Genomic DNA, 13,718 nt, shown 5'->3' on the forward strand with positions numbered 1-13,718 from the left:
CGTGGTGTAGGGCGAGTACTGGTGAGGGTAGAAGTCAGGGGCATAGTAAGAGGGCTCAGGCTCGACCGGGTCTGCCCTAGACTGCCTAACCCGACGGCGCTCACGAGGTGGGGGAGGTGGCGGCTGTCCCTCAAGTACCGTGAGAGGCTCAGGTAGATCCAAGAGAATGGTAGGATCAATCAGATATGTCTGGGGCTCAGGTCTAGGTACAGCACAAGGCTCCCACTCAGCTAAGTGGTCAACAACAGGGAGATAGGCAGGGTCGGGAAGTACCATCCACATAGATCCTCTCACTCTCCAGGCATAAGACCCATAAGCCATCTTCCTCAACCATCTATTCTGACACAAATACTTGGCGTTCATGGTAGGCACAGTCTCAACATACTCATTCCCCGAGGGAGGTGGGGCCTCAAAATCAGTCAGACGCTGAGCTAGGCGGGTCACTATGGCCCTGTAAGCAACGTGTCGGTTCGGGGACTGTGCCATGCGCTCAAGACTGGAGCACACCACCCCCGGAGCACTATAATAGAACAGCTTCCTACGGTGCAGGTTAAGGTAAGACATAAGCAACATGACCTCATGAGAATTAAGCTTGCTCACGTCATCTCTCGCATACAACAAACAAGTCATCATCCTCAGAAACATACGAAGGGAAACATGCTGCACATCATTTATATGTATAGCACTGGCACTAGGGGCAGGTCGACCAGTCAAGTAAGAAAGGTAGCTAGGTGCTCCACTATTCTTAGCCACATCACTAAGGTATCCCGTCCCCTCAGCCTCTAAACCCAAATGACCCGCAAACTCATCCAAAGTCAGCTCGTGATCCTCATTCATGAGGCGGAAGGAGAAAGTTTTCCCCTTTGCATTGTACTCGTAAGAGCTCAAAAACTCCAAAGTCAGGTGGGGGTAGGACTTCTTTCTCAAATGGTATAACCCCTCCATTCCCAAAATTTCAAAGATATGAGATATGTCCTCCTTAATCACCAAGGTCTCTAAAATATTGGGATTAACACAGCGGGTGGGGCGAAAAGGGCGACTCATTAAGGCTACAAAGGCCTTATGCTGCTTAAAATCAGAGAAGATTACCGATGGATATGCCTTCCCCGGTGGAACTACGAGATCTAGACTAGACTGACCCGTCTCAAATTGGGCACTAGGACGGGTCCTCTTGTTTGTTACACCTCTGGTTTTCACCATACTGCAAAAAGACAAGTTTTAACAAGGGTACTTGACACACCAACAACTTTGCGAAAGATGGACTGTTTTTCGATTGTATACCATTTTAAGACAAACTTTTAAGACAAATTTTTCTCATCAAAACACCGGGTATTTTACTCAAACATCATTACCAACACCAAGAAGCCTGAAACAGCATGATAATCAAACAAAGGATGAAGTAATTCGATTTTAGCAAACTCTAAAACTTAAAAAAAATCCAATTTAGACCATGAAATTGCTCCAGTAACGGTATAAACGATGTTTATATGCAATTAAATCTAAAGAATCGCAAGAAGAAGAATCGATTTCAGTTACACATGATGGGGATTTGAAATATAAGCAAAATCATACCATAACTTTGATAATAAAGGAGGAAATTGAGTTAAAACCTTACCTTGAAGAGATTTTTAGCAAGTAAGAACAATTAACCACCAAGAAATTGCCCAAGAGCTTGAGAGATAAGAAGTATGGAGTTTTAGAGGGAGGGAGAAAAAGAGGTGGGAAGAAGAAATAAGAAAAGAATGAGCCAAAATAGGGTTTTTGTATAACCCGGATACATCCCGATAAAGTATTACTCGATCGAGTATTGGGTTTACTCGGCCAAGTGTCGACTACTCGGTCGAGTATTCTGTATACTCGGTCAAGTTTTCAAGAACAGTAGCGATTTTAATTCTCACTAAATGAGCACTCGTTCGAGCACAATCATACTCGGCCGAGTGTAGCCTACTCGGTCGAGTATGCGTTTCTACTCGGCCGAGTGTTCAAAAAGCTGGGATAAAATCTCGAATTTTAATGCACCTGCAAAACAGGTAGCATAGTTCGGAGTTCCGTGCAACGGACTCGTCACTGTTAGAGCTTACTGCTACCACATAAACACGCATCAACAAAAATTATGCATATCCATTACCAATTCAATGAACATTTCTACCTACATTCCTTACATTGTCATTAGAACAACTTAAACACAACCAGTAGACATGTATAACAATTAACTACTTCACCTGCAAAGTTTAATCTATATACCACATCATTACACATTCCACGATTCATGTTACACTCACCTTAGACAAAACGTTTGCAAGACAGCAATCATCATATAACGCAGCCATTATCAAACAATCATTTGACTTAACCTCATCACACATTTCGGCAAACTCATTCACCAATTCTAGGCTTTTTCCACGCACATTGATACACATTATTCCATCCACAGATGCATGCAACAACCACCGTTAAGCAACGACTCTTACTAGCTACCCTTTTTCCCGTGACTGGCATAAGTACAATGGGGCCATGATTTTGAAGTGAAGGCGCCTACTCACCCTAAATCAAGCATCGGCTGGGGCTCCCAACGTGCATACATCAGGTTCATTTTAGTTGACACCCTATATTCATTGAATTCATTGGTTCAGGTTCCAAAATCGTCGGCTCTGATACCACTTTGTAACACCCCCGTACACCAGGATGCCTTACCAAGGTCCGTCCTAGTATATGAAGGTGTTACCATCAAGTTTACCCGAGGCAGTAGATCAAATAGACAATGAAAGAACATTTATAATACATTACTGTACTCTTTACAACTCGATACAAAACTAATTACATGTACTGATAGAGACTACTATAACTCGTGATTCTTCACTTCTAAACCGGTAGCGTGATGACTCGATCCCTCCAACCCCAGCAGCCACAAACTCACAGCACCTGCTAAGCCAACTGCTCACCATCCCCGAATTGATCACAGCAGATTCCATAAAATAACAACACGGGGTCAGTACTGTCTAATCAATAAAGTCAAACAAACAATGTAACCGGCTGATAATCCTCCACGATAACTGACTACACACCAAAATGTATAGCCCTGCCGGATTACCCATCGCAACAGGTAATCCACTCCGCCGGTGGGGGACCGCAGCCCATCCCCACCAAGTCCAGCTCATCAACGAGCCACTATCAATCCCTGTCCCTTAATGTGCACATCCCCTCCCGTGACGGGTTCCACGGAGGGCGAACTAGGGTGTGAAACCACTCCCGCAAGTGACTCCACCACAATCACACACACCACAACATCACAGCTGTCACAACACCACAACCGTCACAACACAACCACATCCCACCGTCACCACAACACCCATACTCCGATGATCAGTAGATAATACAATTACAAAACAAACACAATCTTAATCAATCAACAGTAACTGAGTAGGGGAAACCCTACCTCATGGCCAACCTTGACAAGCATCCACATATAGCCAGGCACGACTCCGACATGCATCCTACAATGATAACCATCCCCTATTATACAACTATCCTCATTAACCTACCAAAAGAGGTACAAGCCAGAAACTTACCTAATAACGCGGATCGACGATGACACGGACGACCTCACACGCATCCTTCCTAAGCAATCCCATCCTTCCCATGGTGGAGTGTAGGCTAGAACATGAGAGTGTATGGAGGTAGGGATGATAGGGGAGAGAGATAGGTTAGGGTTTGAGAAAGAGGAACTTTCGAGAGATGAGAAATGAAATGAATCTTGCGAACTTGCGTTTTATATTAACGCGTCAACAGCAGCCATACTCGGTCGAGTACTGGAGTACTCGGCCGAGTAGGCTCTACTCGGTCGAGTATAGATGATACTCGGCCTAGTAGCCTCTACTAGGCCGACTAGCCAATATTATATAGTATATGTTCCCATCTTAATCTCTCACTCATTCCTCCCTAAGGTCTTTCTTGGTCAGAGAGTCGGTCATCAGAGTCCTTAAATATCCTGGGTATTACAGATTCTGGTAGAGATGAAGCTGATAAAGATGATGATGAGGAAGAGACATATGATGAAGGGATTGGTTCTGCCACTGCCTCCAAGGCACGTTAATTATTTTTCTTTAGGATAAGTCTTTGGCGCATCGACGGGAGATGTTCCCTGGAAAAAAACTTTGAATATTTTATTTGGTTTTTGGCCCAACCAGGGAGGGATATTCCCTGGATTAACTTTGCTTTTGCACTGTGAATAAGTATGCAATTTGAGGCAGGTTTTTAATTCTTCTTCTTATGTACCTGGTTTGAAGTTTGTGCCTGTTAAGATGATGCCTGTTTAGAGGCTTGTGGCCCTCAGCCTGTTTAGAGGCTTGTGGCCCTCAACCTGTCTAGAGGGCTTTTTGAGAAGGAGGGGAAGTTGCCTGTCAGGAGGGCTTATGGCCCTCAACCTGTCAGGAGGGCTTATGACAAGTAGTCCGGATTTTTTTCACTATCTTACCTGTCTTTTGTACTGAGTTCAGTTTTTTATGTATTCTATATGTGACAAAATGTTGAGATTTTATTAATCTCTATTTGTCATAATTTATAAAGCATTTTTGGGATGCTATTCAGGTTGGGTGGAGTGGCCCTCAATCCAGAATATTTGTTGAAGCAGACAAGTATATTATGCTAAATAATTGCAGAAAAAGCATAAAACAAGTTTTCAGGATTCAATATAATGACTTGAGATGTACAGTGAAGAAATTATTGGGAAGTTTAGGTTATGGTAAAATCAGGAAATTTCAAGTAGCAAGAAATCACATAGGAAAAAACATGGATTATTTTATTCAGAACAGTTACACATAGAAGCATGCCAGGTAAGAAATTGATTTGATAGCCTTACCTAGTTCAGGCAAAAATAAAAGGACTTATACATGAAATAACTTTAAGTGAGAGACATTCCACGATCTAGGGATCATCTCTCCATCCAGGGTCTGAAGTCTGTAAGCTCCCTGACCAACTATTGAATCGATCAGGAAAGGACCTTCCCATTCAGGGGCAAGTTTGCCTGCAGTCTTGTCTTTTGTATTTGGAAAGACTTTTCAAAGGACTAGGTCCCCTTCCCTGAATACTCTGACATGAAAGTTTTTGTTGTAGCTTTTGGCTACTGTCTGTTGGTAGGATGCTATTCTGATCTTGGCTGCATCTCTTAGCTCTTCAGCTAAGCTCATGCTACCTTGCAGCAATGGCTGGTTTTCCTTAATAGTATTCAGGCTGCAGCTAGAGGTAGGCACGTGGATTTCTGCTGGGATTACTGCCTCACAACCATCGACTAGGGAATAAGGTGTCTGGCCAGTTGACGTTTTAGGTGTAGTTCTGTCAGCCTAGAGGAGTAGAGGGAGTTCTTCAGCCCATCCGCCTTTTCTTTGCTTTAGCTTCTTTTTTAGGCAGTTAATCACCACTTTGTTGTTGGATTCAGCCTGACCGTTGGCTTTTGGATAGCTTGGTGTAGAGGTCGCCAGGTTGATGTTCCATTTGCACAAAAGGCCATTATTTTCGTTCCCAAAAATTATGTGTCATTGTCACAAACTATTTCTGAGGGGATGCCATAACGACATATGATATATTTCTCTTGATAAATGATATGATGTCCTTCTCTTTGACTTTCCTGTATGAATCAGCTTCTATCCACTTGGAAAAGTAGTCAGTAAAAGCTAACATATAAGTTTTTTGCCTAGGGGCTTGTGGTAATTTGCCTACAATGTCCATCCCCCACTTCATGAATGACGAGAGGGCTTAGATGAAATGTATTAGTTCAGACGGTTGACGAATGAACGGAGAGTGAAGCTGAGATGCTTCACATTTCAAGCTGTATGCCAGGCAATCGGCCCTTAAGGTTGGCCAGAAGTAGCCTGTCCTTAGAACTTTGCTTGTCAGGCTCCTGCCCTCTTCGTGATTTCCACAGTATCCATCATGTATGTCCTTAATGACTTGTTTGGTTTTATGTGGTTCCAGGCATCGCAGATAAGGTCCAGCTTGAGATATTTTGAACAATGTGTTATTGATGATAGTGTAAGTGAATGCTTTAATTCTAAGGGCTCTTGCTTCATGCCTGTCTTGAGGTAATATCCCGTGGAAGAACCAATCATAGTATGGTTTGGTCTAGGAGTTTGTGTCCTCAATTATGGGACAAGTTTGATCAGGCTTGGTAATGGCTGGTTCAAGAAGGTGAACGATGGGTATCTTGTCAAATACAACAGGTCTGAAATTTGATCTTAGGATGGTTAGGGCATCAGCCTAGGTGTTTAAGTCCCTTGGTATCTGATCAATGTCAAGTGAAATAAACTTTGTGCAAAGATTTTTAACATATTCCAAATATAAAATCATTTTTGAATCCCTTGCAACATAGTTTCCTTTGACTTGATTTGAAATTAAAAGTGAGTCAGTTTTTACCTTGAGATTTTGCACGTCAAAATCTATACATACCTTGAGTCCAGCAATCAGGGCTTCATATTCAGCCTCATTGTTTGTTACTTTGAATTCACAACTAACAGCCTAAGCTATTATATCCCCCTGTGGTGATTTTAGTACTAACCCTAGGCTAGTTCCTTTCATATTGGTTGCTCCATCAACGTGCAGGATCCAGTCCTGATCTGATTTTTGTGTGTCTAGTCGATTGATCTCTTTTATCAGGTATTGTTCTAGGTTGGGACTGAAATTAACCACAAAGTCTGCTAAGGCCTGGGATTTTATTGCCGTCCTAGGTTAAAATGTGACATCATAAATACTAAGTTGGACTGACCACTTTGCCATTATGCCTGATAACTCAGGTTTTCTCAGTACAAATTTGATAGGTAAATTGGTTCGGACTATTATTGGCTGACTCTCAAAGTAAGGTCTGAGTTTTGTGTTGGATACAATTAATGCAAGTACATATTTTTCAAGTAATCCATACCTTATTTCTGCCTCCAAGAGGCTTTTACTTACATAATAGACGGGGTGCTGTTGGCCTTTAATCTCCTTAACCAGGACTCCACTTACTGCTGTTTCAGTGACTGACAGGTAAACTGTCAGTGGTTCTCCTTTGTTTGGTTTGGCCAATAATGGTGGAGTGGACAGGTAAGATTTTAATTCCTGCAAGGCTGTTTCGTGTTCAGGTGTCCATTGGAATGATTTGTTCTTTCAGAGCAGGTTGTAGAATGACTTGCATCTTTTGGATGACCTGGATATGAATCTGTTCAGGGCTGTAACTCTTCTTGTCTACCTCTAGATATCTTAGACTGATTTAGGTGACTCTAGTTCCAAAATGGCTTTTATTTGTTCTAGGCTTGGCTCGATTCCTCTCTTTGTCATCATGCATCCTAGGAACTTGCCTGACGATACTCCAAAGTGGCGTTTGGAGGGGTTGAGTTTCATGTTGAACTATTCCAGGATTTTAAATGTTACTTCCAAGTCCTTGACATGATCCTCACCCTTTTTTGATTTGACCACCATATCATCTATGTAGACTTTCTTTATGTCACCAATTTGATCTTTAAATATCATATTTACCAGGCGCTGATAGGTTGCCCCTGCATTCTTTAGGCCGAAGGGCATTGTAGTGTAGGAATATATGTCTCTTTCCGTGGTAAATGCGTTGTTCTCTTGATCAGCTAGATGCATTTTGATTTGGTTGAATCTACTTGAGACATCCATGAATGTTAGCAGTTCATGTCCAGCTGTAGCATCCACCATTGCGTCAATGTGAGGGAGTGGGAAGAGATCTTTTGACAGGCTTTGTTTAGGTCTGTATAGTATATACAGACTCTCCATTTGCCATTTTTCTTCTATACCACAACCACATTGGTGAGCCATTCAGGGTACATTACTTCCATGATCATTCCCATGTCTAGGAGTTTGTCCACGTCTTCATTAATGATTACATTACGTTTAGGGGCAAATTTCCTCCTGTTATGCTGTACAGGCTTGAAAGAAGTGTCAATATTGACATTATGGGTGATCACATTAGCATCTATGTGTGGGAAATAATCTGTATACTTCCCTTTATATTGAAGGATTATAACGAATTTAATAGTGATGATCAATAGTCATAAACAAAATACATAAACAAAGTATAAAGGATTCAGAATTAACCTTCGGTCCTAGCAAAATTGGCCTAAGAACAATATCAAACTTGATATTCGCCTATCAGTTGCACCCAAGACGATATGAGATATGCCCTAATGATTGTGCTAGAATCGATCTAAAATTTTCTGTAAAATTTAGTTGTTTTGTGTTTTTTCTGATGAGAGAAGAGGCAAGGTCAAGAAAAAGAATTAGGGTAGAATAATTTTCTCCCTTTCTTTCTTATACTGACCGAAATTTGGAGTCAATTAGGAAAGAATAATCCTTTCCTAATTTCGACCATCTAACCGAAATAAGGAGTATATTCTCCTTATTTTTGGTCTTTCCAAAAATATAAAATGTGTTGAATTGTCATCTAGTGAGGATCGAACCCATGACCTCTTGGTATGTGTACCCTCACTATTACCACTATGACACATTCATCTTGTTGATATTAAATATAACTGATTATATTTAATTACGAATTAACAGATTAATTCGTCCAAGCTAACATTACATATATTTAATTAAATATAACTTATTATATTTAATTTACGAATTGACAGTTAATTCGTCTCAACTAATATTATTTAATTTTCATTAAATAATTATCTCATCAACACACTGACTAACTATTTAGTCATATTGGGCATCAATGTGATTATATTTCTATAACCACATTTCTCAAACACATCCTATAGGTGTGACCATTAGGGACCAGTTGATCACCGCCATCTGTATGATAATAACGTCAAACTTTCTAGCAAGCGAACCGTTATTAGGTAAACGTTAATCAACTGATTAAATATACGAAGTATACCCTTTTGAAGCTGTAAGAGATTTACAAATGTTATCACACTAATTTGTGGAGGACACAAGCTCCAACACTATGCCAGTCATATCAAAATGTGACCAGGCAAAACATGTGGATTTACTTTTAAGGAAGCTTACCTGTTCTGGCCTGGCATTATCATGGACATCAGATCCTACCAGTACATACCTGTCAGGATACTCAGGGTCTAAAATTACCTGATCTGTTTCCATTTGAGTCTGTGCCACATAAGTTCTCCTGACAGGATACTGTAATTGCTACGCGAGCGACTTATCTGTCATTGCTACTCTGTATAGCATTCCTGAGCGGATTTTTGTTCACCTTTAATTGTTGCTATTCCCCATTCTGTTGGAATTTTGACGCACTAGTGGTAGGTTGAGGGAATGGCTATAACATTATGGATCCAAGGCCTGCCCAGGATTGCATTATAGGATGAAAGGTAGTCTAGGACTCCAAATCTTTTGTATGACGAGACTCCTTCAATGTAGGTTGGCAGGTATATTTCCCCTAAAGTGTTTCTGTTTTCACAACTGAATCCTACTAGGACATTTGACTTTTTTATGATCTAATCCTCGTCAATCTTCATGGCCTTCAGGACATCAAACATGATCAGGTTGACTGAGCTGCCACCATCTACTAGGATCCTCAAAACACGAGCAGTACCAATTTGCATGGTGGTGACCAAGCCATCGTGATGTTAGTCTGAAATTCCCTGCATATTAGTGTCGTCTAATGTAATTTGAGGTAAATTTTTAGGTTTAAAAGGAGATTTAATTTTGGACTCCCTGGCCATTTTCTTTGCAGCTGAGCTAGTCAGGCCATAAGTTTCAGAACCTTCATTGATGAATTTGACTTCATAGATTGGTGGTGCTGGAGGCAGATCACGTTTTGGTCTTTTCCGATCCTTATTTGATCTGTTGTCATCCATGTTCTTTGATGGCATTAGATCTTTCAAATATCCTTTCTTTAGGAGGTAAGACACTTGTCTGCGTAGGCCCAGACATTCCTCTGTGGTGTGTCCTATGTCCATGCGGAATTCACACCATCTGGTTGTATCTTTTCTAGAGTTGGGGTAGTCTGTCTTTTTGGGCCACTTGACAACGTCTCTCTTGGTGTCAAGCCTCTTGATGAGTCATGCAAAATCAACGGATAACTTATATTCCTGAATACGTGGATATGTATAGGAGTTAGCTCGTTGCTTATGAGCATAGTTGACTTCTGATCTGTCAGGTCTAGTATAGGGAGATGGCATGGAGCTGCTTCCTCTATGGTTGGAACTTTTCTTGCTAGACCTTTCGTAACCTGCAACACTGGTTGTGGTTTCTGCTTTGAAGCTCTTATCCTCTTCTAGCCTGATATAGCCAAGTGCCTTTGCCTGAACGTCTTCGAAAGTATCGCAAGGGTTCATGGTTAGCTCATTGTAGAAATCACTATCTAGTGGCAGTCCTTGCCTAAATGCTTCCACAGCTGTTCCAACGTCACATCTAGGGATTGACACTTTCTCCTTATTAAATCTGGTTAAGAATGCCCAGATTAATTCATCTGGTTTTTGTTTGATTCGGTACAATTCACTGGATCTTTTCTCGAGCTCCCTGTTGTTGGCAGACTGATGGTTGAATGAGTTTATCATGTCTGCAGAGGATCTGATGCTTCCATTTGGCATGTTTATGTACCATTGTCGGGCAAGACCGGCCAGGGTTATTCCAAAGCGCTTGCACATACATACTTGTGGTAGTTCACTGGGAATTGATTCTGCCAACATCCTTTGCTTGTAGTAGGCTACATGGTTTTGTGGATCTGCAGTTCCATTATAGGACCTGATTGATGGTACTACAAACGTTTTTGGCAGGTCTACTTTCGCTATCTCGTCCACCAAGGGAGAGTCAGCATAGCTTTCAGGGTTGACCTCTTCTATGCTGGTAGGTACTCCAGGAATCTTCTCAAATTTCTCATAAAGCTTTTGGATCTCCTGGACCATTGCCATTATTATGGCTACATTGGTTTGATCTGGACCAGTTTCTTTATTTGGAATCTCTTCTGAGTCAGAATCAAGATCTTCTGCCTTAGTTTTTGATGCGGTTGGAGTACCAAAGGTGGAGAAATCGATATTCCTGATCATAGAGGAAAATGGAGTTCCAGGCTGGATCTTTAGTTTTGAGCCTGAGGCTTTATTCTCCAGCTTTTGTTTCAGATTGGACTCTGACCCCTTCAACTTCTTGACTTCAGCTTCAGCCTAAGCCATTTTCTATTTCAGCTGTTCTATTTCCGGTAGTTGTTGCTTGGCGGCAGCCAACTATTGTTCAACACTATCTCCAGTCATTTTTGTAAAAGTATTTGGTTTGTTTGAGATTGGATTTTGATTATTATTGAGCTAGATGCCCCATGGTGGGCGCTAATTGTTTTAGCAAGATTTTACACGGATGTATTGTCTTGCCAGGGGACTATTTTGCAGGGTGATCTAACTCAGTAAATAATGCATGACTAGTGTAATAAATAAGTAAAGAGTAAACAATTGAAAAAGACACAAAGATTTGTACATGGAAAACCCTGGGAATAAGGGAAAAAAACACGGGCACCAAGCCATGAGGAATTTTACTATAATTGATATGGGTTGGCAGGATATAAGTGTGCTAGGCTACTTATAGTGTGAAAGTACATATGCTCAACTGAGTAAAATGTATACAATAGAGTGACAGTGAGTAAGTAAATGAATGATGTCATTGTTTCTTCTTTACTTTTGCTATTTATAGTAGGCTTCAATGATCTTCAATGTTCAATATGGCTTGGTCGTTCCTGGTTAATAGGCCTTGTGCCCTATTAATCCGGAAGTAGGTATTGACCTTGTAATTGCTTCTTTGCACGTCTTGCTTGGTTGACTACGTCTTCCTCTTTTATGGGCTGGTAGAGTGGTTCTTCCATGAAAGTAGGAACCGTCTTTTTGTACCCTGACCATTGCTTGATGTATATAAACATAATCTGATCATGCTAGACATGTATTTCTTCTAGGCAGGCAGGATGCAGATCCTAGACCTGCTCTTCCTTCTTGGCTGGTGTCAATATCTGTGACAGGTATTTGATTCTGGGTTGCCCCTGTCTGGCCTGGCCTGATGGTTGTTGCCTGACATTTGTCTGACCAGGCAGGATAAATCTTGGCTCAATAGATACTATGAAGTAGTATGTCTAATAGAACCATTACATGTCATTCGAAAACATCATCTTTGTTTTTTCAACACCGAGACATTCATAATATATCTTACCTCCCTAATGTGCTTTAGATAGGAGCCTTTGACGACTGAGAGAGTAAACATAGTTGTTATGTCAGAGTCAAAATACTTGAAGTGTTATAAACTCACAATGCACATACCCTTTAGTTTTCAAGAACGTGTTTTGTATGATGAATTTTCAGTTTTTGCTTTGGTACATCTTTCAGAGGGCATTATTACATAACCTATCCTTAGTGGGATAATGTTTATGATAATATGAAAAGAACAATCATTCGTCATATATTACATTTTAAACCTTCAATTTCAGACCGAGGAAACCAAGGATGCAGATAAGAATGGACCAAAAGGAATCATTAGTGTAGTTGACATATCAATAGTTGTTGGTTGGGCTTATATCCTCGGGATCACCTTCGCAGTGACCGATATTCCCTCCCTTTTGAGTACCGAGAATGATGCAGGAGGGTATGCCATAGCTCAGATGTTCTATAGTGTATTCAAGGGCTGATATGAATCTGGAATTGGTGGTATATTATGCTTAGGCATAGTTGCTGTGGCAATATTTTTCCGTGGGATGAGTTCAGTGACAAGTAATTCTAGGTAATTATTGCTCTTATTGATCTACGTCTCCAATTTTGTTTGTTCTTTTATAGTGAGTTTGATGAACCCTTACAAACTGCTAAACATGACTTATAGGATGGCATATGCATTCTTAAGGGACGGTGCAATGCCTTTTTCATCTGTTTGGCATAAAGTTAACAAGCAAGAGGTTCCTATCAGTGGGGTCTAGTCGTCTAGATGTCTGCTTTCATCTCCTTTTGCATGGCACTAACGATAGGGAATGCTAGTATAGTAATTTATTTTTCTTATTATTTGGTCCATATATTGATATTTCGATCCAGGCCTCTCAAACCAAATAGACAACCCTGTTTTGGCAGCTTGGTGGCTGTATATTACAGTATGCATTATCCTAGACACCATTCAGTATAAATCTTAATCAAGGGTATCCTCACAACTTATCTCCCTGCGCAGTCTTTTGGAAGTTTGGTGGCCTTTGAAGCAATGCTATCGATAACCACCATTGGGCTATACATTACCTATGAATTGCCCATCTTTTTCAGAGTGCCCTTGGCTCGGAAGTCTTTCCTCCATGGACCTTTTATTCTTGGACGATATGTAGGTTGGGTTGCCGTACTATGGGTAGTCACAATTTCGGTCCTGTTTTCTCTCCTGGTGTCCTATCCCATCACCACCGTGACACTCAATTACACTCCAGTGGCAGTGGGTGGTCTACTGCTTGTCGTTGTCGGATCTTGGATTTTTAGTGCAAGACATTGGTTTAGAGGTCCTGGGAAGAACATAGATGTTTGAAATGTGATTTACTTGTAGTAGTACTTATTTTGAATGGCAGTACACCATTTTTTAGTGTATTCAACATCATCTGATTGATCTCTCCTGCCTGGATTCATTTTCTTTAGTCCTTATCTGATGTGGCTTGACGCTATCATACATGTGGAAGAGATATTGCTATGATGTTATCATTATTAGAAGTATAAGACTCTTAATCATCGATACCAGCCAGGTTGACTACAAACATAATTGTGTCC

At 40.9% G+C, this 13,718-nt stretch overlaps 1 pseudogene; it reads left to right on the top strand.

Annotated features, from left to right (window-relative positions):
• LOC141628199 (amino-acid permease BAT1 homolog) overlaps positions 1-13,482 on the top strand; it is a 101,459-nt pseudogene extending 87,977 nt beyond the window's left edge.
• Positions 13,483-13,718: the final 236 nt, after the last annotated feature.

Source organism: Silene latifolia, chromosome Y (genome assembly GCF_048544455.1).
Source record: "Silene latifolia isolate original U9 population chromosome Y, ASM4854445v1, whole genome shotgun sequence".
NCBI classification, from domain to species: domain Eukaryota; kingdom Viridiplantae; phylum Streptophyta; class Magnoliopsida; order Caryophyllales; family Caryophyllaceae; genus Silene; species Silene latifolia.